Source organism: Hypanus sabinus, chromosome 3 (assembly GCF_030144855.1).
Source record: "Hypanus sabinus isolate sHypSab1 chromosome 3, sHypSab1.hap1, whole genome shotgun sequence".
In the NCBI taxonomy this organism is placed as follows: domain Eukaryota; kingdom Metazoa; phylum Chordata; class Chondrichthyes; order Myliobatiformes; family Dasyatidae; genus Hypanus; species Hypanus sabinus.
The window spans coordinates 163,852,624-163,877,376 of record NC_082708.1 but is presented as its reverse complement, the minus strand read 5'-3'; the positions used below and the strand labels follow the sequence as shown (position 1 = coordinate 163,877,376).

Here is a 24,753-nt window from a genome sequence, read left to right as displayed (position 1 = left end):
CTGACTGGCTGCATCACTGCCTGGAATGGGAACTGTACTTCCCTCAATCGCAGTACTCTGCAGAGAGTGGTACGGACAGCCCAGCACATCTGTAGTTATAAACTTTCCATGCTTCAGGACATTTACAAGGTCAGGTGTGTAAAAAGGGCCCGTAGGATCACTGAGAACCCAAGTCATCCCAACCACAATCTATTCCAGCGGCTACCATCTGGGAAACGGTACCACAGCATAAAAGCCAGGAGCAACAGGCTCTGGGACAGCTTCTTCCACCAGACCATCAGACTGATGAACTCGCGCTGACTTGAGTGAACTCTATATTACATTGACTGTTCTATTTATTATAAATGATTATAAATTACTATGATTTAGATGGAGACGTAACATAAAGATTTTTACTCCTCATGTATGTGAAGGATGTAAGAAATAAAGTCAATTTAATTCAATTCAGTTCTCAGGTACTGGGTAAGAACTGAGGTGTACAAAACTGCTTTCATTGATCAAGAATTAAAGGTGAGACCACCTAGTGTGCACAGCTCATTCTCAGAACTCTAACTTGATGCATTTTTGACAGAAGCCAGGGTAGGAGTTTTCAGAAGAGAGGCCTGTAACACTAACATGCTGTCATGATGCAAGGATTTATGTGATGGAAAGTAGAATCCATTGTTTGCAGACTCACTATTTCAGCTGATTATGAATTTATTGCCTTATAAATAAACCAGCTTAACAGGTAAAGTACATGGCTTCCAGGTACACAGGTACAAAGTGTCCTTTGCCTGGCTCTTCCCAGCTTGGCTTCATCCATAATTCAGTAGGAGGGGCACTAGCGTGATAGCACAAACTGTGGGCAGCCATCCTAGCACATAAAATCCCAGCCCTTACTCACAATTTCATCTGAGTCATTCTTTCCGCCCACTGTTCCTGGAAAAATAGTAAAGGATTTTTACTAATAGTAAAGAGGTGAGCTTCTTTTGGCGAACAAGGGCAGCCCACCCCTGCACAAATGGACATGATGGTGGAACAGTATGGCCACCAATGATGCCCACAGGAACAGTCCATTGACCAACCTCCTCAATACCTTGGTCTGTCACAGAGTAACATTCAATTGTACATTTGGCTACAGATGTACGTAAATAATTTACAGCTTTCTCCTACCTTAAGTCATCCAGAGCAATTGAACATTACATTAATTTCCTCTTCAAATCCATTACATCCCGTCTGATATTTCCATCATCTGATCAGCACGGAAACGACCATGTTCTGCATCCACAACAGAACAAACCTGTTTCTAACCAGATGTTTATACAAACCATTATGTTTTTATTTTAAGGACTTAATTGGCTTGGTAGTAATTTGTTCCAAGTGCTTCTGACCATTACATGGAAAATGAAATTCTCCTCTCTTTCCTATAAAGCTTGTTAATTTTTCCATCCTATCTTTGGTTATGCTGTCATGGTCTACATTATATAATCTATTTGTGTCATCATAATATAAACCCTTCTATATTTGAAGTCATGACTAATATCTCCCTCAATATCTTCTTGCATTCACCGCACACGGCTTTCCTTTACCTAGGTCAGAAGGTTATGAACACTTTCTCTTCTTGAGCCAAAAAATTACTCTGGTAACTCTGAGGGAGTGCTGCATTGTTAGAGGTAATGTCCTTAGGACTGGATTAAACCAAAAGAACATGAAAGATACAATAGTAGTACTGTAAAATACATGTCAAGGAGTTACTTGCAATATTTTGATTATTACTTTACCTTCAACATCACCGTAACAACTACTTCATTATTAACATTTTGCTGCTTATGTGACTTGAAAAACATAAGAAAGTGGGGCGGCGCAGTAGTGTGGCAGTCAGCAAAGCACTATTTCAGCGGCAGCAACCTCAGTTCAATTGTGCTGCTGTCTGTGAGCAGTTTGTACCTTCTCCCTATGACCATGTATGTTGCCTCCCGCATTCCAAAGACGTTTGTGTTAGTATATTAATCGGTCACGTGGGTGTAATTGAGCAGCACTCTGTTGCAGTACTGTAACTCTGAACAGGCAACAGACCCAGCACACCCATGCCATCAAGCAGTAAGGTTAGAGTTGATGTGTTACCTTTGTTACCAAGTTTACTTTTCCTTCTGGTTCTTTCATCCTTTGGGTCAACAAAACCTAAAAATTTCAGTTCAGAATATCCACTATGGCTGAGCATCCATAACCCTTTGAGGAAAAGAGTTGTTAATTCTCAACCCTCTGAGTGAAGCAATTTCTCCTTGTCTCAGTCTTAAATGGGGATACCTTAAAACAATGTGCTCAAGCTAAAGTTTCTTTAGTCTGAGGAATTAGGCTCCTAACATCTATCCTGCCAATCTATTTCAAATTATTGGTTATTTTAATAATTTAACTCCTTTAAACACCAATAACAAAAAGCCTGTCCCTCGCACCTCTCTTCACAGTCATGCAGAAGAGGAAGGGGGAGAAAAGGGGAGTGGTAGTGATAGGGGAGTCAATAATTGGACAGAAGATTGTGTGACATGAACGGGACACCCAAAAGGTATGTTATCTCTCAGATCCCACAGTCAGGGACATCTCAGATCATGTCCACAACATTTTGGAGAGGAAGGGAGAGCAGTCAGATGTCTTGGTACATATTGGTACCAATGGCATAGGAAGGAAAGGCAAAGAGAATTTAGAAAGCTAGGCACAAAGCTGAGAAGCAGGATCTCCCAGGTAGTAATTTCTAGTAATTCCAGTGAGGGTAGAAAGAGGATGATTTAGCAGATTAATGCGTGGCTGAGAAGCTAGTGCAGGGGTCATGGCTTCAGGTTGTTGAATCACTGGGATCTCTTCTGGGGGAGGTATGACCTGTTCAAAAAGGACGGGTTGCACCTGAACCCAAGGGGGATCAACATTCTCGTGGGCAGGTTTGTTAGAGCTGTTGGGGAGGATTTAAACTAATTTGGCAGGGGAATGGGAACTGGAGTGAAGGGACTCAGCATAGGACAGATGGTAAAAAAGCAAAGATAGCGTGCAGTCAGTTTGTCAGGAAGGGAAGGCAGATGACAGGACAAAGTTGCAGCCAGCAGAGTGAGTTTCACTGCATTAGGGATACAGAATCAAAAAGGGTTGCAAATACATCACTCAAAGTGTTATATCTCAATGCATGGAGTAGAAGAAATAAGGTGGATGATCTTGTTGCAATTTTACAGATTGTCGGGTATGATGTTGAGGCCATCACTGAATCGTGGCTGAAGGATGGTTGTAGTTGGGAGCTGAATGTCCAAGGTTATACATTGTATTGGAGGGATAGAAAATTAGGCAGAGGGAGTGGCTAGCTCTGCTTGTTAAAAATGGCATCAAATCATGAGAAAGATGTGTCATAAAATCAGAAGATGTTGAATCCTTGTGGGTTGAGTTAAGAAACTTCAAGGGTAAAAGGACCCTGACAGCAGTTATATACAGGCCTTCCAATGGTAGCTGGGAGGTGGACCACAGGTTACAACAGGAAATAGAAAAGGAGTGTCAAAAGAGCAATGTTATAATAGTCATGGGAATACCTATGAGATGACTTTTTAGAGCAGTTTGTCATTGAGCCTACCAGGGGGATCAGCTATACTGGATTGGGTGTTATATAATGAACCAGGGGTGATTAGGGAGCTTAAGGTAAAAAAACCCTTAGGAGACAGTGATCACAATATGATTAAGTTCAACTTGAAATTTGATAGAGAGAAAGTAAAGTAGCAGTATTTCAGTGAAGTAAAGGAATTTACAGTGGTATGAGAGAGGAGTTGGAAGCAGATGCTGGCAGGGGTGATAGCAAGGGTGAATGCAGTGAGTTTCTGGGAAAAATAATTAGGGTGCAGAATAGATGTATTCCAAAAACAAAGAAATACTCAAATGGCAAAATAGTATAACCGTAGCTGGCAAAGGAAGTCAAAGCTAATGTAAAAGCAAAATAGAGGGCATACAACAAAGCAAAAATTAGTGGGAAGACAGAGGATTCGGAAGCTTTTGAAACCCTACAGAGAGCAACTAAAAGAATCATTAGGAGAGAAAAGATGAAATATGAAAGCAAACAATATCAAAGTGGAGAATAGAAGTTTTTTCAAGTATGTAAAAATAAAAGAGAGATGAGCATGGATATAGGGCTGCTAGAAAAAGAGGCTGGAGAAATACTAATAGGGGCCAAGGAGATGGCAGATGAACTAAGTGAGTATTTTGCATCAGTCTTCATTGTAGAAGACACCAGCAGTGTGCCAGATATTGAAGGGTGTGAGGGAAGAGAAGGAAGTGCAGTTACTATTACAAGAGAGAAGGTGCTCAAAAAGCTGACAGACCTAAGGGTACACAGGTCACTCAGACCAGAGGAACTGCAACCTAGGGTTCTGAAAGAGGTAGCATTAGAGATTGTGGAGGCATTAGAAATAATCTTTCAAAAATCATTGGACTCTGGCATGGTTCCAGAGGACTGGAAAATTGCAAATGTCACTCCACTCTGAGGAAGGCAGCAGAAAGGAAATTATAGACCATTTAGCCTGACCTCAGTGGTTAGGAGGATGTTAGAGTCAATTGTTAAGGATGAGGTGATGGAGTATTTGGTGACACAGGACATGATAGGATAACGTCAACATGCTTTCCTTAAGGGAAAATCTTGCCTAATGAACCTGCTGGAATTCTTTGAGGATTTCAAGTAGGATGGATAAACGGGATGCAGTGGATGTTTTGTATTTGGACTTTCAGAAGGCCTTTGACAAGGTGCTACCCATGAGGCTGCTGACCAAGTTAAGAGCCCATGGTATTACAGGAAAGTTACTAGCATGGTGCTGATTGGTAGAAGGCACTGAGTGGGAATAAAAGGATATTTTTCTAGATTGGCTGCCAGTGACTAGTGATGTTCCACAGGGGTCGGTGTTGGAACCACTTCTTTTTATGCTGTAGATCAATGGTTTAGATAATGGAATAAATGGATTTATTGCAAAGTTTGCAGATGATACAAAGATTGGTGGAGGGGCAGGTAGTGTTGAGAAAACAGGTAGGCTGCAGAAGGTCGCAGACTTATTAGGAGAATGGGCGAGAGAGTGGCAAATGAAATACAATGTTGGAAAATGCATGGTTATACACTTTGGCAGTACAAATAAATGTGCAGACTATTTTCTAAACGGAGAAAATCCAAAAGTCTGGGATGCAAAGGGTCTTGGGAGTCTTTGTGCAGAGCACCCTAAAGGTTAACTTGCAGTTAGAATCAATGCTGAGGAAGACAAATGCAATGTTAGCCTTCATTTCAAGAGGTCTAGAAAATAATAGCAAGGATGTGATGCTGAGGCTTTATCAGGCACTGGTGAGGCTTCGCCTTGAGTATTGTGAACAGTTTGGGGCTCCTCGTCTAAGAAAAGATGCGCTGGCATTGGAGAGGGTTCAGAAGAGGTTCACAAGGATGATTCCGGGAATAAAAAGATTATCTACGAGGAACGTTTAATGACTCTGGGTCTGTACTCACTGGAATTTAGAAGGATGAGGGGGACATCTCATTGAAACCCTTCAAATGTTGAAAGGCCTAGACAGAGTAAACGTGGAAAGGATGTTAACCATGGTGTGGGAGTCTAGGACTAGAGGGCACAGCCTCAGGAGTGTTCATTTAAAACAGAGATGTGGATAAATTTCTTTAGCCTGAGGGTGGTGAATTTGTGGAATTTATTACCACAGGCAGCTGTGGAGGCCAGGTAGCTGGGTGTGTTTAAGGCAGAGCTTGATAGGCTTTAAAGGTAACAGAGAGAAGACCAGGGAGTGGGATGAGAAGCGGAAAAAAGATCAGCCATGATTGAATGGTGGAGTGGACTTGACAGACTAAATAGCCTAATTCTGCTCCTATGTCTTATGGTCTAATCCTTTCTTCATGTCAACCAGACTACAAGATAATCAGTAGTGGATAAGGCCTGGTCTATCACGGGTCAAGCCACCCCAAACTATGTGAAATGATGTTGGAGGAAAGCAGTATTCATCATCTGGGACCCCCTGCCATGACCGCTTGAGATATGCTCTCTTCTCACTACTGCCATCAGGAAGAAGGTACAAGAGCCTTAGGACTCACTCCACCAGGTTCAGGAACAGTTACTACCCCACAACCAAAAGAGATAACTTCACTTGCCCCATCATTGAAATGTTCCCACAACCAATGGACTCACTTTCAAGGATTCCTCATCTCATGCTCTCAATATTTACAGCCTATTTCATTTATTATTACTGTTTCCTCTTTCAAGGATTTGCAAAGTTTGTTGTCTTCTGCGCTCTGGTTGAATGCCCGATTTGGGCAGTCTTTCATTGATTCTGTTATGGTTATTATTCTATAGATTTAGTGAGTATGCCCATAAGAAATAAATCTCAGGGATATATATGGTGACATATATGTACTTTAATAATTGCTTTTACTTTGAACTTTTTAAAGCGAGTATGTCATTCATCAGATACAGAGACCTAGATCACAAAGAGTTCTCCTGCTGTAGTCGCACCAACATTTAACAGAGAATATTCTATCTTTGTAGCCAGCACTTAGAGAGGCTAGATACACAAAGTGCTGGAGGAACTCAGCACGTCAGGCAGCAATTATGGCGGAGAATAAGCATCAATATTTTGAGCCGGGACTGGAAGGGGGCAGAGTAGGAGGGTGAAGGAGGAGGAGGAGGAGTATCACACTCTTCCAGCACCTGGAGAGTGATGATACTGAATGAATTATTGTGCAATGATGGCTGAAGTTTGAAAGACCCCTCCAAGGGTCAGAAGGACCTGCACAGGCTGGTGAAAAACAGCCCTTGTCAAAGGTACTATGGCGTGCCTGGCAGGAAGGTCTCAGTAAATATTTGATGAAATCTCCCAATATCTCACTTTGGGGTAGCCTGCAGTGTAGGCAAGCTCCCATGCTTGTTCTGCCTGCTCCTGTGTGCTGAAGGTAAATTAAAGGAGTCTCCTTTCCTTGAGAACAGTTTGCTTGATTTCCCTTTTGCAGCATTTGGCAGCAAACTGTGAGATGTGAGAGAGATAAATATCAGCCACCAGGCGTGGTCATGAGGATGGGGTACCGAGAATGCCCGAGATCCCTCGCATTCATGGCCACGGCAGGTAGGGTTGTATATGAGATAGAATGCAGTTGAAATGTTGGTCTTTTGCATAACATCACTACCAAGGAAATAGTGTTGTAAAAGCTTCCCCTGGGAGTAACTAGAAGCTGCTAGTGTTTAGAGCAGTGAGGTTCAAAAATCACACTGCAGGTTAATTTTGCATGACTAGTTGTGCCACTTTGGGAAGATTTGCATGGGGAAATAGTAAATATTGAGAATATAAGTTCTTGTCAAAGACAAACACTGAGACTTTTGCTCCACTCCAGTTTAACTCCAACTCTTGTTTAGAGTTGTGTGAATGAATTTCTAGCCATCTTTTCCATAAGCCCCAGAGTTAGATATGTGTGCTAGATTACTTTCTGTCTAGTATATCAATGCAATATTTCAAAGCAAATCCCAATGCATCTCTCTGTGTCTGGCCCATATCCACTCAGACCTATTCTAGCTTTGTACCTTTATCCTTTAAACATTGTACTTGTAGCTTCCTCTACAGCTTCAGATCGCAACTCACTCCATATACATCTGTCAGACCTACTTTCAGGTTTTCTTTGCTACAGAAACTGTCACAGCTTGTTCAGCCTTCCTGATGTGTTTATCATCTCAGTTCTGGAGGTAAAAAATCAACCAGAAAATAAGGGGGTAGGGACTTAGACACGGGAATTGTGCACACATTGTTCTACTTCTAATTAACTTGATTTTGTGAAGCACAGCATTGCTCTTTTGTAAAGCATGGCTTTGTTACTTTCCTCAGGTAAACAGCTCTTTGACTATTTGTTTACTTCCATTAATGCAGCCTGACCTGCTGAATTCCTCTAGTACTTTTGTGTGTGTTGCTCTGGATTTCCAGCATCTGCAGAACCTTTTGTGTTTAGTGTTATTTTGGAGTTGTGCGGATATACCTTCCAGTCAGATGTTTTTCTGTACCTTTACCTAGTCAGTTCTCCCAGTAAAATATGTTTGTCACAAAGATTAATCCATGCATGTCTAATTAGCCAATTATACCTTTCTATAATATGGCATTCAGGCAGAGAGCAGTACAGAGACTGGACTTTTTCCATGAATAATTGCAACCTTCTGTCCTTTGCACAAGCATACTTTATTCTTACAGTGAATATATTCATATTAAAATGCACCTTAAATTTCATTCACTACTTCTGATGATTCCTGCTTAATTTGTTCAGATCCTTTCAAAGTTTATAAGTCTCCCATACGCTAATCAACCCAGGTTCATACAGTAGCTTGGTGAAGTTGATGTGCTGATAGAATATAGAACATAGGACATAGAATAGTACAGCACAGTACAGGCCCTTCGGCCCACAATGTTGTGCCGACCCTTAAACCCCGCCTCCCATATAAACCCCCACCTTAAATTCCTCCATATACTTGTCTTGTAGTCTCTTAAATTATGCAAGACATTAAACAACAGCGCTCAGTAAACAACTTTTCAGTCAAAGCTTCAACGTTTAATGTGAGAGTAAATGGGATCTTTAAATAAGTAAGGAAGAAGCGAGGTAACTATGGCTAGTTTCAATGTCCGGACATCCAGAGATGTACCTCAGTGTACATAGCAAATAATAGATCTAGCACCAAGTAAAATCTAAATGTTTTGTTCTACTAGGAGAAGCTAATCAGTTTGGGTCTGTATGCCTTGAAGTCTAAAAGGAGGACGGGTGACATCAATAAAACCATAAGGGATGGCATCATTCGAATGTGGAAGACAATAAGGTTTGACAGGGTAGACGTTGAGTTGTTTTCAGTAGTGGGAGAGTGACAAACAAGTAGATCTAACACTAAAATGGTGTTGGTCAATTAAATCAGAGGTGCATAGAAATTTCTTCCCTCAGAGAGTGGCAAATTGCTAGAATTCCCTGCTCCTGCGGGTAGTGCAGCTTAGACCTATTTAAGATGAAGATCGACAAATATGTGAAAGCGAGGAACTGAGGGTTATGAGGAACTGGCACAGAAGAGAAGTTGAGGCCAGAACAGGATCATATTGAATAGTGTGGCAGGCTTGAAGCTTTGGTTACCTACTCCTGTCCCTCTTTTCTTGTGTTCTTGTGATCTTGCATTCCTTACCCATACCTCCACAGATTTTAAGCAACTCCTGTTTCTCCCCTAACCCACTGGTAAAATCCCTTGGAGGTTTGTCCCAACCCTGTATTTGATACTGTAGCTCTTCCAAGCTTTTTGCCATCCCTCCTTGTGCATCCCTGAGATTGCTGTGGCCTTGAAATGCAACTCCTAAAGAAAAGCTCTTCAACTTCTTCAATATTTCCTGGTAAGTACATCCTCTCATCTCCCTTTACACACCTCCTGCAACTTGGGAGATAGTGGGGATGGACAGCTAATGTCACCAAACCCAAGATGTCCCCATCCCATGAAGAAATAAACAAGTGCTGACTGCTACTGATGTTTCCTATCCCTGCCACACCACTCAATGTCCCTTCCTGCCCACACTGTCAGAAATGACTCACCCTCCTCAGGTCTGGGGAGTAAGTGGGAATATGGCATTTAGATAGAGGATCAAACCATGATCATATTGAATGCCAGAGCCATCTCAGAGGCCCAATGGCTTGCTCTTGCTCAGCTCTTCATTGAAGCATTATTAAGCAAAACTTGGCATAGACACAGAAGGTGGGATTGGAACGTATGAACAGAGAGGGACATCTTAAAGGATATACAGAGTTTGGAGCTCAGAGCTTAAAAGACGAAAGCAAAGGTCATCAATCATGCAAACTTCCTCCTTGCTACAAAACCCTTTGACAACTCAGTACTCTCTCATTTCCATTCCCCTTTCCTCCTCAAAGACTATGAAGATACTGGCTATCCAAAATCTGCGACGTCCTTCCCAGTGCTCTATGTTTAAGTCTTTTTGATCGGTTTTAGAACAAGATTTTGATCCTGTGTTCCAATCTCACCTTCTGTATCTGGTGTTGTTATGTTCAAGAGCATTTGTGAAGGACCTTAGAAAAGAGGAGCAGGAGTAAGGCACTGGGCCCTCCAATGGTGCTCTAGTATTCAACGTAGTTGTAGCTGATCCTCTCTCTCAATGTCATATTCCATGCTTTGCCCACACACCTCAATGCCTTTTATATCTCAAAATCTATCCATCTCCTTCTTAAATCTAATCAGTGACTTGGCCACTATCTTCTGTACTAGAGAATTCCACAGATTAGCCACCCTCTGAATGAAGAAGTTTCTCCTCATCTCAGCCTTAAGTATTTCACCTTGTATCCAGACACCCATTCTAGAGCCATTAATATCTATTGTAGACAATACCCACCCTGTAGTGCCTTTCCAAAGCTCCTTTCTGGAAAGCACCATGGGGCTATTAAAACAAAACCTTCACACCATTCTTGGAGTTTCTTCTCCCCAGGCTGTTAATCTGATCAACCATTCTAGTTAGCCACCCTCCACAGCCCCCTCTATCCATTACCCCTGCCTTACACTGCATTGTAAACAATTTAAACCACTTCTAATAAAGCAATTTATCTTGTAACTACATGCTAGCATTTATGTACTTATGCACATTTTATTCTATATCTGGACTTTGACCTTTATTTTTTATATAATTCGATATTCTTTATCATTAGAAACATAGAAAACCTACAGCACAATACAGGCCCTTTGGCCCACAAAGCTGTGCCAAACATGTCCTTATTTTAGAACTACCTAGGCTTTACCCATAGCCCTCTATTTTTCTAAGCTCCATGTAGCCATCCAGGAGTCTCTTAAAAGACCCTATCATTTCTGCCTCCATCACCGCCGCTGGCAGCCCATTCCACACACTCACCACTTACTGTATAAAAAACTTACCCCTGATATCTCCTCTGTACCTAGTTCCAAGCACCTTAAAACTGTGCCCTCTCATGTTAGCCATTTTAGCCCTTGGAAAAAAACCTCTTACATCAATGCTTCTCATCATCTTATACACCTCTATCAGGTCACCTCTCATCCTCCGTCGCTCCAAGAAGAAAAGGCTGAGTTCACTCAACCTATTCTCATAAGGAATGCTCTCCATGCCAGGAAACATCCTTGTAAATCTCCTCTGCACCCTTTCTATGGTTTCCACATCCTTCTTGTAGTGAGGCTACCACAACTGAGCATAGTACTCCAAGTGGAGTCTGACCAGGATCCTACATAGCTGCAACATTACCTCTTGGCTCTGAAATTCAATCCTACAGTTGATGATACCCAATGTACCATATACCTTCTTAACCACAGTCAACCTGTGTAGCTGCTTTGAGAGCCCTATGTACTCGAACCCCAAGATCCCTCTGATCCTGCACACTGACAAGAGTCTTACCATTAATACCATATTCTGTCATCATATTTGACCTAGCAAAATGTACCATCTCACACTTAACTGGGTTGAACTCATCTGCCACTTCTCAGCCCAGTTTTGCATCCTATCAATGTCCTGCTGTAACCTCTGACAGCCCTCAACACTATGCACAACACCTCCAACCTTTGTGTCATCAACATATTTACTAACCCACCCCTCCACTTCCTCATCTAAGTCATTTATAAAAATCACAAAGAGAAGGGGTCCCAAAACAGATCTCCGAGGCACACCACTGGTCATCGGCCTCCATGCAGAATACGACCATCTACAAACACTCTTTGCCTTCTGTGGGCAAGCCAGTTCTGGATCCACAAGGCAATGTCCCCTTGGATCCCATGCCTCCTTGCTTTCACAATAAGCCTTGTATGGGGTACCTTATCAAATGCCTTGCTGAAATCCATATACACTACATCTAAGGCTCTACTTCATCAATGTGTTTAGTCACATCCTCAAAAAATCTAATCAGGCTCGTAAGGCATGACCTGCCTTTAACAAAGCCATGCTGACTATTCCTAATCATGTTATATCTCTCCAAATGTTCATAAATCCAGCCTCTCAGGATCTTCAACATCGACTTACCAACCACTGAGGTAAGATTGCTGAATGTTGTTATTTTTTGGGCAATAAATACTGCACTTCCAGGTCTGCCCATGTCCAGAAATTAATTAAAAGAATCATACTCGCACAGAGCAGTGGTATTACTGGCCTGAAGGCAACAATAGGTAGGCTGTCAGTTACACACCATTTCATAGACTGATACCTTAAAGACCTAAACATTATAACAAGCAGTGAGCTCAGTAAGACCAGTTTAAGTATGTCGATAATTTAACATATTCGAAGAACTTTTCATGTGAGTATAAATTTAATTTTAAGGTTATGATTTTTCTTGCAATGGCTTTGACGGGATGAAATGCCACTTTTAATATTGTGACAATTGTTATGCATTTAAATTCCGTTGGTGTAAGAGGTAGGGGATGAGATTGTCGACAGAATGTATAACGTGAATACAATGGGGCCTGGGACTGAGGACACCAGTTCACGACCACCCGAGGATGGGACTACAAGTTTCCTCCTCATATTCCCATCACCTTAGAGATGGAAGTGCTGGAAGGGAAAGTAAAAGTTTGCGGAAAGAAAAGAGATTGGATTGAGCTGTGCTGAACTGTAAAGAAAAGAGATCAGCTCCAACAAGAGGGCCTATTCAACAGTAGTGAATACTGGAAGACAGCCAACAAAAGTGCCAGAGTTGAATGATAATTAGGCCGATTCTCTCCGTATGACTAACTGCATGCCCAGCCTTGGAATTTGAACTTGACTGCTGAGGTCTAATTGTTTACTTTCAAGAGAAAAAACTATTCCTCCAAATGTGAAGGTTGCACAATGTAATCTCACCCTCAGGTTCACAAGAGTCAGGGTCGCAGCAAACAACGCTGAACGCGGAGGGAAGGAGGGGCCAAGGAGGTTTCATCCAGTGCTTCACAGCACAGACGTGAGCACCATTGCAATTTTTGTTTTCAGGCCCAGAGTTAGCTTTTCTTTTTGATGCCTTGAGTTTATGGTTCAAGAACATTTTTTCTTCCTTTTTCTTCCCAACTGGTTTCATTCCAATTTAAACAATGTGAACTACGCATGATAGTCAATCTTCATATGTCTCCCTGTGATTTAGGATAGTTTATTTCTCACTGAATTCTCCTTTCTTCTCTTGGTCCAGTTGGGCTTCACTTCATAAAAGCAAATAAATCTCAGTGTTTTTTCAAATGTACTTCAGCAGATTGCTTAAAACAACTGATTCAATCTCGGGCAGAATATTTTAGTTAATACTTCCAAAATTTTTCAGTGAGTACATGAGCATGTTTGTGAAATCATTGAAGGCTAAAAATATTGCTTAGTATCATTTTATATTTATTAATCCTTGCCTTTGCTGAAAATTACTTCAACATACTGGTCAGCTCTGCTTTGAAGATCTAAAAGAAGTTACTGTGAGCTTTATTCATTTAAAATCCAGGTCAGGAAGAGGCCATCTGCTCAACACACAAAGTGTACTTATTACAGTTGGACCGAATGAAAGAAAGACCTACATTTACACACCTTCCAGAGCCTCAGGATGTCCCAAAGCACTTTACAGCCAGTGAGATACATTTGAAGAGTCACTGTAGTAATGTTGTTATTTATGGAACCTACACTGATGAATAACAGCGCTCCACGGGGTAAAACCTGATCCGCAGTTACAACGTCTAAATGATTTCAGTGAAATAGAAATTCAGAAATGGAGTCCAAGGCAAGTTTAGTGTGTGCAGACAAGGCAAATCTATCAGGTCTCAATGTGAACCAAAGTCACTGAAACCACAGTAATCAAGCCACGGGGGTCAGAGGCTGAACTACAAGCATTAACTCGTTCACTAAAGTATTTAAGAGAATGGAGACATAAGAGATGCCAGGATCTGGAGCAACAAACAATCTGTTGCAAGAACTTGGTGGGTCTAAAGCATACAAGAGGATAGACCTTACAATTAACATCCACAAGGCAAAGTTCTTCGATCACAAAGTGCTGCAGGAACTCAACAGGTCAGGTAGCAGGGGAACAAACAGTTAATCATTCAGGCCAACACCCATCAGCAAGACAATTGTTTATTCCTCCCCGCATTTTGAGCTTGGCTCTGAACTTCCAGGATCTGCAGAACCCCTTGTGTTCGTCAAGCAGCCCAGTCCTGCTGTACCACATCCCCCTCCAGTAATAAAGATTTATGGTGAGACCATGTAAATGACTTCCCTTTCCAGGAGCTACCTCTCAGTGAAGGCAGGTACTGCCAATGAAGTTTAATGTCCCAGCATAGCCTTATCGATTGATAAAAAGAGTACTACAGGATCACAAAATGGCACAGAACTCGTGGCCCATGGGCCACCAGACATCCTGGCCCTCAGATTTGCTTCTAAGATTGGCAAAATAGGCATCTCAATGCACTAGAAAAATACCACCCTTCACAAAATCCTCAAAAGTCACTGGAAGAATAAGTTGACCCACAGTGGCATCCTTTCCCAGGCCAACATCCAAGTGTTGAGGACTGAGGTACTCCCAGTCCACAGTTCTGGACAGATCACGCCACGTCCATGCCTGACACCAGAATCCTGAGAAAGACTCTTGTAATTTATTCAATATTTCAGTTGTAGGAGTGTCATCAAAAACCAATACGATAGTAATTACTTCTAATGCACACTTTATTACCCTCGCAAACAAAGGGCAACCTCATATATACAAAAGAAAAAATCCCACCCCCAAACCGTAACATGTAACATGCACAGCAAGATTAACCCTTAACAGTCTGGGTGGATTCTGCCTAATGAGATTAAGGGGTCCCTACACAGTGATATTTGAGTAGTACTGTAAATATATTGTTTGATTTAGCATTCTTTGTTTGTTTACATAATTCATTATGGGCTAAAGGTAAGAAGTACATGAATGCCAAGTGGCAGTATGCCATCACACCATATGCAAGCACCTCACCAAAAAAAAGGAAGTAAGTTATCCTGCCTCCTGTGTTTTTCTTTTGCAAAGTTTCTGGTGTTACAAAACAGAACAGTGGCAATGAGGAAGTACTAAAATGAACCCAAGTTGACTACTTACCAGCTGATGAGCAGCACACTTTTGTTTGGAGGGGAAGAGAGATGTTTGAGTTTAAAAAAAGGCAGAAAATGGACAAAATTAACAAGCAACAAGTACAGCCATGGGTTCATAAACAGTGAGAACCAGGTGATAATAATAATAAAATTTAAAAAGCAGAAATGGCTGGCTACATTAGAAAGATAGACACATTTGATTGCACAATAGATAACTGGATGATATGTGCTGAACAAAGTGAGCAGTATTTTGAAGAAAATGAAATAGCAGGTGAAAAATGAGTGTCAGTATTGCTGAGTGCAATTGGTGGAAGAGCATGCCATTTGCTTAGAAACTTAACTCCAACCAAACCAGCCAAAATGAGCTTTATTGATATTGTGAATGTAGTGCAATAACACTTAGAACCGAAACCATTGTTGATGCAGAATGCTTTGGGTTTCATAAGCAGAATGAAAAGGAAGGGAAGTCTTTTTCGGTTTACATGGCTGATTTGAAGAAATTGAGCATTGTCAGCTCAGTGCTATCATTTTAATGATGCACTGAGAGATCATTTAACTTGTGGAATCTTACATGAAATTTAAAAAACAGCTCCAAACTGAAGCACAACTCAAAAGAGCAGTGAAAACAGCAGTCAGAGTCACAACTGAGTTGCAGTCAGGAATGAACATGAGCGTGAACACAATTGCAATGTCTAAACATATACCTGCCTGACTAAACACATTGTGTTACTGTGGTGGCAGGGACTCACATACACCACACCAGTGCAGGTTTAAAGGTGAAACTTGCAGGAAATGCAACAAAGTGGGACACATACAAAGAGCTTATTGGGAAGACAAAAATAAATGGACTGCACAGGAAAGAGAAAAAGATAAAAAGTCAAACTGCAATTTCAAAAAGAGCACCAATCTGCATGCTGTTGATGGAATACCTGATAATGACGACAGTGACACACAACTGCGTGGTCTGAGATTTCCAATGTGAAGTCCAACAAGGGACAAGCAATATGACTTGCACCAGAAGCAAATATCAAATAAACTAAAATGGAATTGGATACTAACTCGGTTGTTTCAGTCATTCCACTAAATAAGTTTGAACGGCATTTCGAAAATACTAAACTGAAGCCTGCAGATATCCAACTAGGAACTTATACTAGAGAAAAGTTAACTCCTGTGGAATGACATTCATAACAGTGAGATACAACAACCAACAAGCCTCGTTGGGTTTGTATGTGGTAAAAACAGTAGGGCCAGCATTGTGAGGCTGTGATTGGCTGAGACAACTTCAACTTGATTGGAGTTCCATCCACCATTTGCATGTCACATCCCCTACAATAGAGCCAACTGAAAGTGAATTAAGAAAGGTACTGGATGATGCCACAGCAGTGTCCAAAGATGGCATTGATCAGGGTAAAATAGTGTTAAAAAATGTGACCTCAAGTTTTACAAAACCCTTCTGGTTCCTTGTACCATCTCTGATAATGCTGCCAGTGAGCTAGATCACATGGAGGCTGAAGGAATTCCAAGGTTGACTGGAGTCCATGGGCAATGCTAGTAGTTTCATAGCCAAGAAGGATAGGTCTGGCAGGATCCATGGTGATTTTACCAACAATCCAGCACTGAAAGTAGATCAATAACCTCTGCCCAGGATAGGGAATACTTTGGCAAACCTTTCTGAAGGAAAACACTTTAGCAAAGTGGACTTAGGTGAGGCCTACCTACGGATGGAGATGGAAGTAGAGTCCAAAGTGCTTCTCACCATAAACATTCACAAAGGGCTTTATCGCTATAAAAGGCTTATTTTTGGAGCAGCATCTGCACCTGCGCTCCGGCAGAAAGCCACGGGCCAGCTGCTACACTCAGTGTGAAAGGGATGAAGGGGGAAGAAGCCAGAATAAGGTGGTGATGGAAAGGGAACTAGTACAAGCTGGTAGATGATAGATGAACCAGATGAGGGGGAAGGTGGGTGCATTCTAAAGGAGGATAAAGTGACAAACTGAGAAGTGATAGTTGTAAGTGCAATATGTTCTCCATGGAAGAAAGGGAAGGAATAGGGACACCAGGGGAGAGAAAATGGGTAGGTTTGGAGAAGGCAAAGGGTAAGAATGGAGCCAGAACAGGAAATGGATAGAGACGTGGGAGGGTGGAGAAATTACCAGAAGCTCAGAAAGGTTGATGTTCATGCCATCATGTTGGAGGCTACTCAAACAGAATATGAGGTGTTACTCCTCCAACCTGAGAGTGGCCTCATCATGATAGTAGAGGAAGGTGTGGTCCGACATGTCTGAATGGGAATAGGTGGTCAAATCAAATGGGCAACCATTGGGAAACCGCACCCTTTGTGATGGATGGAGTGAAGATGCTTGGTGAAATGGTCCTCCAATCTACGTCAGCTCACCACATCTGGAAGGACCATTTGGGCCCTGAATGGCGGTGAGAAGGAGGTGAGGGGGCAGGTGTAGCTTTCAACCCACTTAGAGGAATCAGTGCCAAGAGAGAGATCAGTGAGGAGGCGACTGGACAAGGGAATCAGGTAGAGACTGATCCCTGCAGAAAGCTGACAGTGGGGCGGTGGGAAAGACGAGCCCTGCGGAAAATGGAGAGTGGGAGAATCAGTGTGCAATCTTGCCTTTATGGCCTGTCGTTGAAAATTTAACTATGCTTTAAATTTCCAATTCACATTATCACGAGGAAGTCGGCAGATGCTGGAAATCCAAGCAACACACACAAAATGATGGAGGAACTCAGCAGGCCAGGCAACATCCATGGAAAAGCGTAAACTGTCAATGTTTTGGGCCAAAGACCCTTCATCAGGAAGGGTCCTGTCCCCAAACGCTCACTGTTTACTCTTTTCCATAGATACTGCCTGGCCTGCTGAATTCCTCCATCGTTTTGTGTGTGTCACTTTATTCCTGAAATGCAAAGTATAAATAAAAATATTAAATCTAAATCTGTATCATTTTTTATATCTTTGCACCTCTTTTGAATGCATTGCCTAGTCTTAGAGAATTATTTGCGGCTAACTAGTAATTATCAATGGGGAGCCTTTAATACTGAGAGTCCATTTAACCACAGGAAACATTACAACTGAACCAAGTCCTCTCCTCACCCAATATGCACAGCTACAGACATCCCAGGGGAAACACAGGTCATCTGTCAGTAGCAAGGACTCGAGTTCTATTTCATTCAAAGGCAGGGGTTACTTCAGCAGACATCTGGAAGATGACTTGTTGAGCACTTAAACAGCAGTTAATGATTCACTCCATGAGGTAGGCGTGTATCTGGCCTGTGACCCCAGGGTAGTAGGTGATGCGCTGTGTTCCAATTAACATAAATTTTCTTTCGTTTCAACAGGTACAGTGAAGGATGACTGACATAACTTGCTACCCGTGCTTTCGATGTTTTGCCTGTGAACTGCAGTAAAGCTGGCATCTTCGGTAAGGAACTTCAGAATGTGTTAACCTCAGCCCATATACTCTGTTCCTGTCGCCCGAACGTACTCTTGCGTGATAAACAGATGCTCTGTCAGTCAGCGTAACTCGGCAGTTTATACTGCTGGTGATATTTCAGCTTCTCACTTTCTCTCTCTCTGTTAAAGTGTTTTAAATTCACTCCTCACAAAATGCTGGAGGAACTCAGCAGGCCAGGCAGCATCTATGGAAAAGAATACAGTCGACATTTCAGGCGGAGATGCTTTGTCAGGACTGTACTCTTTTCCACTGATGCTGCCTGGCCTGCTGAGTTCCTCCAGCATTTTGTGTGTGTTACTTGGATTTCCAGCGTCTGCAGATTCTCTCTTGTTTGGGGTTAAACTCACTCCTGTCAGATAAAGCCTAAAAGTGAAGTATGGCCTGTGTTACTTAATGTGAATGAATTTAATCCATTTAGACATGACATGTTAATCAAGACATTCTGATGCAAAGGATATTTCAGAAGTCATGCTCAGCTCCTTTGTAAAAGTGTGAAACCTCGGTCTTATGTGGATGTTTGTAAATTTTTGTATGTGCTGCAAATGATGAACATGTATTGGCCTTCATCAATCATGGAATTGAATTTAGGAGCCAAAAGGTAATGTTGCAGCTATATAAGACCCTGGTCAGACCCCACTTGGAGTACTGTGCTCAGTTCTGGTCGCCTCACTGCAGGAAGGATGTGGATACCATAGAAAGGGTGCAGAGGAGATTTACAAGGATGTTGCCTGGATTGGGGAGCATGGTTTATGAGAATAGGTTGAGTGAACTCTGCCTTTTCACCTTCGAGGGACAGAGGATGAGAGGTGACCTGATAGAGGTGTATAAGATGATGAGAGGCATTGATCGTGTGGATAGTCAGAGGCTTTTTCCCAGGGCGGAAATGGCTAGCACAAGAGAACACAGGTTTAAGGTGCTGGGGAGTAGGTACAGAGGAGATGTCAGGGGTAAGTTTTTTACTCAGAGAGTGGTGAGTGTGTGGAATGGGCTGCTGGCAACGGTGGTGGAGGCAGATACAATAGAGTCTTTTAAGAGATTTTTGGATAGGTACATGGAGCTTAGAAAAATAGAGGGCTATAGGTAAGCCTGGTAATTTCTAAGGTAGGGACGTGTTCGGCACAACTTTGTGGGCCGAAGAGCCTGTATTGTGCTGTAGGTTTTCTATGTTTCCATTAACATCAGACCAATGTTCATCAGTACAGTAGCGTAGCAGTTAATGTACCAGGTGACCCAGGTTCAATTCCACTGCTACCTGGAAGTTTATATCTTCTCCAAGTGACCACCCAGGTTTTCTCCTGGTGCTCCAGTTTCCTCCCATGTTTCAAAGGTGTACCGGTTAATAGGTTAATTTGTCATGTGGGTGTAATTGGGCTGCCCAGTCTTGTTGAGCTGAAAAGGCCTATAAACGTACTGTATCTCTAAGTAAAATAAAATAAATTTCTCTCCAGTTTTCCTGAAGGCTCCTTATTTTAAGGATGCTTACCTTCCTTCCTAAATCTTCACCATGTTGAGAGACATGTTTCCCATGCCTCTCTCTCCTCCCTACACATCTTGACTTCAATGAACATTGTGGGACTTGTGACAACCATCAGAGGGCACCAGAAGACATCAGTCTCTCTGGCAGCTCATAACTCATAAATATGTCCATCCATTCCAGGTGTAGTGTGAATGATTTGGAGTGGGAAGTCCTGGTCTGATGACCAAATGGGCCATCCATCAGAACCTTCAAGTGGTTTATTGAGTTACCAGAGCAAAGTGAACAAGGCTATAGCTGAAGTCAGGGTCTGAAATGGTCACAATGACCTCACTCAGGGCAGTTTTGTGTCAGAACTTTCCTAACAACCACTAACTAGCCTGCATCTATCAGCCTTTAGACCTAGCATGTAGACAGTTAAGCATAGAGAGAGACTGATGTTTTCATAGCAAAGCTCTTAACAGCTCCTCTGTTTACAGACAAAGCTGTTATGTGCTTCCAATGATTTCTGCTGACAAACATCTAACTATAGTTTCTACCTTTGACATAAAGTGGAAAGGTTCATATTGAATACGTGAAATGTAAAACTGTGATTCACTAAGCCACCTAGTTTTTTGTGGAAAAGTTGAGTTTCCCATCAATTAAGCCTCAAGTAAAGGGTTGGGGGATACTACATCATTCTGTCAGCCTGGCTCCTGGTGGCAAGAAATGGCTCTCCTGCTTAAAACCATGATTCATTAAACTACGATGGTCTTGGTACAAATTCTCAATAAATAGCAGGTTGACTGATCTCTAAGGAGGCGCCAGTGCCAATAGTACAGTTGGCCAAGTGAGCTAGGTGCAAAAGAGTACTTCAGTGGTCAGTTCCAGCATCAGCAGAGGTCAATGTAAAAACCAAACATAAACATACAGATTATTGGCAGGAGTGGACCACTCAACAGATCAGGCCTGCTCCACTCTTCATTAAGGTCACAGATAATCTGACTGTAACCTCAGCACTGCATCCCAACTACCCAATCTAACCTACATATCAAGTATCTATACTTAGTGGCCACTTTATTAAGTACGGGAGGTATATTTGTCCCCATCCACTTAAAGGTTCAATATATTGTACATTCAGAGATGCTATTCTGTACACCAATGTTGTAACACATGGTTACTTGAGTCACTGTTGCCTTCCTGTCAGCTGGAACTAGTCAAGTCATTCTCCTCTGACCTCTCTCATTAACAAAAAGATTTTGCCCACAGGACTGCCACTCACTGGATTTGTTTTTTGTTTTTCACACCATCTCTGTTGAGCGTGAAAACCCCAGGGGGTCAATGGTTTCTGAGATACTCAAACCACCCCATCTGGCACCAACAATTATTCCACAGTCAATATCACTTAGATCACATTTTTCCCCATTCTGATGTATAGTCTGAACAACAAATAAACTCTTAAGCTCATGTCTGCATGCTTTTAAAAGTTCAAAATGAATTTATTATTAAGGTACATATATATCACTCTGAGATTTGTTTTCTTATGCAAATCAAAAACCATAATAGAATCATTGGAAGACCACACCTGTAAAGGGGGTTTCTTCTTTTTCTCTTTGTTACTGTGTATGTAATCAAAAGGGCTTTGTTTTGTTAACTAGCAGGAATGCTTCTTTGTTGCTGGAAGCTTGTTTGGGTAAAAAATTTACTGATAATGAGAATGGTATTCCTTTGTAAACCAAATGGGGATTAATGTTCTTTCTTCTGAGTCTGTAAGCTTTTGTTAACGGGTTTTTGGGCAGATCGGCGCGAGGGGGTTGAGAGAGACGACGCAATGCTGTAAGCTGGGCGAGGAACGGACCCCAAGCGGGGGTCCGAGGCCAGGAGGTACTCCGAGGAGGGGGGATGAAGCTAGGTGTGCTTGGTTGACCACTCAGAGGGTCCTGAGCTGCGAGTCGAGGAGTTTGGGGGGATCGAATGGTGGCCAGAGACTTCAGTAATTGAGCTCCAACAGTTGTGCACGAAGTGGTTTGGACTTTGATAAGTTTGGCGCCTTTTCTTTATTTTTTCTCTTCATATATACTGTATCGTTATTAATCACTTAGTTATAGTAACCTTTATAAATTGTACTCATTTAATCACTTATGGTGTACTGTCTGTTTTTGGGCGAGGCAGGGACATCACACAGCATCCACACCAGCTGATTACCCAGTTTGGCGGGGCCGAAGGCTGCTCCCCCTAGACGAGACGAGCTGAGCCAGCCTGAGGTGACGCAGGGGGTTACACACCCAACTGGGCAGGCGGACAAACAGCCAATGTGTAAAAGACAACAAACTGTGCAAATACAAAAGAAAATAAATAATAAATAAATAAATACACAATAAAAATCGAGAATATGAGATAAAGTGAATCCATATGTTGTGGGAACAGTTCAGTGATGGGGCAAGTGAAGTTCATTGAGTTGCTGCAATATGATTGGCTGATCAGATACTTGCATTAATGAGCAGGTGTACAGGTGTCCCTAATAAAGTGGCCACTGAATGGAAGTATCAACTTCACAATAATATTCCAGGACTCTGCTTTCAACAACCATCCTCCTTCCCCCAACCCTTACAGGAACGGACTTGCAGACTCACAAGAAAGACAAAAAAATCTCCTCCTTTCTTTAAATGGATTACCTCATTTTTTAAGCAGTGACTTCTGGTTCTAAGTTCCCCCACAAGAGGATGCATCCACTCCTACACCCACACTTCCAAAACCCTGTTCCAGCCTAGTGTACATTATGTGTAATTTATCTCATCCTGGGTTTGCCCTAGCTTCTACTGCAAAAAGCTAATTTTGATTGCTTACGCTGTTTACAGTTTCATATATGACCTTGATAACAATAAACCTTCTGGAATATATTTTATGATATATTCATATCTTCTAGAATGCGCTTTATTATTTGTTAACTTGTTTATGGTCATATTTCTTTGTGTTGTCTGTGAGTTACGCGTACTGAGTTGTGCACTTTGGTCTGGGGGTTCCTTCTTTCATTTGACAGTGTACATGTTATGGTTGAATGATAATAAACGGAACAGGAACCTTCTCCGAGCCATTTTCAATGCACTACTTATTTAATTTCACTTTTTTTAACATATATATACTTCTTACTGTAATTGAGTTTTAATATTACGTATTGCATTGTACTTCCACTGCATAACAACAAGGTTCACAACATATTCCAGCAATGGTAAACCCGACTCTGATACTGGTTCTGATTACTGTTGTTTCCCCCGGGTGTAGTTTTCAAAGTGCCAAGCTGTATGGGTCCTAATGCCCTTCCCTTGGACAACATTGGTGGCGTGGAGAGGGGAGATTTGCAGCTTGGGCAACTGCCGGTCTTCCATAAAAAAAAACCTTGCCCAGGCTTGCGCCCTGGAAACTTTCCAAGGCGCAAATTCATGGTCTGTTGAGACTAACGGAAGCCTAAACTACACAGTTTTCAACTATAGTGATCGATATTGCACAGGACCTGGGGGCAAGGAGAAGAGCATCTCAAAATATCATGTGCAGCAAATGTAACTACACACATCCAGTTCATAAACATAAGACATTTCGGCAGATGCAGAAAAGCGAGAGTAACACACACAAAATGCTGGAAGAATTCAATCGGTCAGGCAGCATCTATGGAGAGGAATAAGCAGTCAGTGTTTGAGCCGAGATCCTTCATCAGGAGGACTGATGAAGAGTCTCAGACTGAAACATCGACTGTTTATTCCTCTCCATAGATGCTGCCTGATCTACTGAAGTCCTGTAGCGTTTTGTGTGTGTTACTCTATATTACTATATATTGGGCTCAGGGGAACCTTCTCTGAGAATCTTCATTAATGGACTGTCTTGTTGAGTCTCCATCAGAAGTTTTTTTTTCCTTCATCCCTCTGGGTGAGAAAATCTACATGAAAGCACAATATTTATTTTTCAGGCTTATGACCATTTTTCACTCAATGGACTTTTCAGTTCACCTAACTGTGTTCTTGTTTCTATTTTGGATAATTTATCTTTATCTTGTGGGATGCTGTGCATCTGATGCTATGTTCCTGTGCCACTACCGCAGATAAGATTTTTATTCCCTTCCTGCCATTTGCGATTACTCGAGTCGAGTGTGATGTTTCCTAAGGGGTTGTCTACTGGTGGGTCCCCAGGTAGTTGTCGTGGTCGATCCAGGAGTGAGTGCTGACTGGGGTGAGTGGCGGAGTCTTCTGTTCTTTCAACATGTACTGGTACATACGACAATAAACTTGACTTCCAGCTACAGAAGTAAATTCTATAGAAATATGTTACTTTTCTTTATCACTGTGTAACATACATCTTCAGGTTGGAATATAGAAGAGTACAAGCCCTTTGCCCCATCATGGTGCCAGTTTTAACCAATCCCACGTTCAAATGGTCTAACTCCTTCCATTCCCTGCCTGTTTGTGTACTTGTCTAAATGCCTCTCAAACATTCCTATCATAATGTTTCTATCAATCAGGGTCCTTTACACAGAGACCACCAGGCCCCCTGCAGTGATAATATACAGTGTGCAGTGCATGTTGTAACATCATGTGCACAAAATTGTCTTGTTTTGCATTCGAGGCCCAAAATTGGCACACCCACAAAGGAAGAAGCTGAAACCTGTTCAGCATTAGTTGATGCAAGCATTGTGATTAAATTTCAGCACGGACAGCAATTCCTTTTGCACTTACATCCCATATCACAATATTCTTAGGATCTTTTGATTCTTTCGTAAACAGA

The 24,753-nt window shown here is 42.0% G+C and overlaps 1 protein-coding gene across 1 annotated transcript in view; it reads left to right on the top strand.

Moving 5' to 3' along the window:
- Nucleotides 1-12,826: 12,826 nt before the first annotated feature.
- Nucleotides 12,827-24,753, top strand: part of fgfr3 (fibroblast growth factor receptor 3) — a 287,562-nt gene continuing 275,635 nt past the window's right edge. The window contains exons 1-2 of the mRNA XM_059965580.1: nucleotides 12,827-12,934; nucleotides 18,412-18,494. The gene's annotated coding sequence lies outside the window, so the exon portion shown is untranslated. The remainder of the gene's footprint in view (nucleotides 12,935-18,411; nucleotides 18,495-24,753) is intronic.